The sequence below is a fragment of the Oryx dammah genome, unplaced genomic scaffold (genome assembly GCF_014754425.2).
Source record: "Oryx dammah isolate SB20612 unplaced genomic scaffold, SCBI_Odam_1.1 HiC_scaffold_16, whole genome shotgun sequence".
NCBI lineage: Eukaryota > Metazoa > Chordata > Mammalia > Artiodactyla > Bovidae > Oryx > Oryx dammah.
This window is the reverse complement of record NW_024070200.1, coordinates 30,473,340-30,475,706: the sequence shown is the minus strand read 5'-3', so window position 1 is coordinate 30,475,706 and position 2,367 is coordinate 30,473,340.

Below are 2,367 nucleotides of genomic sequence, written 5' to 3'. Positions count from 1 at the left end.
AAAGATATAAGCATCTGAGCGCCGAGTTCCAAAGAATAGCAAGGAGAGATTAAAAAAAAAGCCTTCCTCAGCAATCAATGCAAAGAAATAGAGGAAAACAACAGAAAGAGAAAGACTAGAGATCTCTTCAAGAAAATTAGAGATACCAAGGGAACATTTCATGCAAAGATGGGTCAGATAAAGGACAGAAATGGTATGGACCTAACAGAAGCAGAAGATATTAAGAAGAGGTGGCAAGAATACACAGAAGAACTGTACAAAAAAGAGCTTCATGACCCAGATAAGCACGATGGTGTGATCACGCACCTAGGGCCAGACATCCTGTAATGTGAAGTCAAGTGGGCCTTAGAAAGCATCACTACAAACAAAGCTAGTGGAGGTGATGGAATTCCAGTAGAGCTATTTCAAATCCTGAAAGATGATGCTGTGAAAGTGCTGCACTCAATATGCCAGCAAATTTGGAAAAAGCAGTGGCCACAGGACTGGAAAAGGTCAGTTTTCATTCCAATCCCAAAGAAAGGCAATGCCAAAGAATGCTCACAATATGGCACAATTGTACTCATCTCACATGCTAGTAAAGTAATGCTCAAAATTCTCCAAGCCAGGCTTCAGCAATACGTGAACCATGAACTTCCAGATGTTCAAGCTGGTTTCAGAAAAGGCAGAGGAACCAGAGATCAACTTGCCAACATCCGCTGGATCATCAAAAAAGCAAGAAAGTTCCAGAAAAACATCTATTTCTGCTTTATTGACTATGCCAAAGCCTTTGACTGTGTGGATCACAATAAACTGTGGAAAATTCTGAAAGAGATGGGAATACCAGACCACCTGACCTGCCTCTGATAAACCTATATACAGGTCAGGAAGCAAGAGTTAGAACTGGACATGGAACAAAAGACTGGTTCCAAATAGGAAAAGGAGTACGTCAAGGCTGTATATTGTCACCCTGCTTATTTAACTTCTATGCAGAGTACATCATGAGAAACGCTGGGCTGGAAGAGGCACAAGCTGGAATCAAGATTGCCGGGAGAAATATCAATCACCTCAGATATGCAGATGACACCACCCTTATGGCAGAAAGTGAAGAGAAGCTAAAGAGTCTCTTGATGAAAGTAACAGAGGAGAGTGTAAAGGTTGGCTTAAAGCTCAACATTCAGAAAACTAAGATCATGGAATCTGGTTGCATCAATTCATGGGAAGTAGATGGGGAAACAGTGGAAGCAGTGTCAGACTTTATTTTGGGGGGCTCCAAAATCACTGCAGATGGTGATTGCAGTCAAGAAATTAAAAGACATTTACTCCTTGGAAGGAAAATTATGACCAACCTAGATAGCATATTGAAAAACAGAGACATTACTTTGCCAACAAAGGTCTGTCTAGTCAAGGCTATGGTTTTTCCAGTGGTCATGTGTGAATGTGAGAGTTGGACTGTGAAGAAAGCTGAGCACCAAAGAATTGATGCTTTTGAACTATGGTGTTGGAGAAGACTCTTGAGAGTCCCTTGGTCTGCATGGAGATCCAACCAGTCCATTCTGAAGGAGATCAACCCTGGGATTTCTTTGGAAGGAATGCTGCTAAAGCTGAAACTCCAGTACTTTGGCCACCTGATGCGAAGAGCTGATTCATTGGAAAAGACTCTGAGGCTGGGAGGGATTAGGGGCAGGAGGAGAAGGGGATGACCGAGGATGAGATGGCTGGATGGCATCACCGGCTCGATGTACATAAGTTTCAGTAAACTCCGGGAATTGGTGATGGACAGGGAGGCCTGGCATGCTGCGATTCATGGGGTTGCAAAGAGTTGGACACGACTGAGTGACTGAACTGACTGACTTAACATATAAACTGTTTTCATTGTATCATTTACAGTTCAAGATAAATCTAGAACATTAATTTTTTTCTTCATAAGGTAGTTTTTATTGCTATAAAACTATCTCAGTTATGATAACTTTATTAATACAGGTCAGGCTCTGGGTGAAATGTTGTGGGAAAAGAACTCAAAACAGAAGACCTCCCCCACCCCACCCCACTCCACCCCCAGTACTCAAGACTGTTCTTTTGTAATTTTTTAAATTTTTTATTTGGATTGTTAGCTTTTATTTTCACTTACTTTTGTATTGAATGGAAGATTCTTTCAATTCTATAGTGCTTTACAGATTTCAAAAGTTTCACACACCTGAGTTCATATAGTCCCACAATAACCATTTTTCTCTCCCTACCCCTATATTGCCCCTGCCCACTTTGTACTACTGACTGGTAACCACTGGTTTGTCATTTATATCTGTGAGTCTTCTTTTTGTTTTATTCATTAATTTTTGTATTTTTATATTCCACATATAAGTGTTCTTGCCTGGAGAATCCCGGGAATGG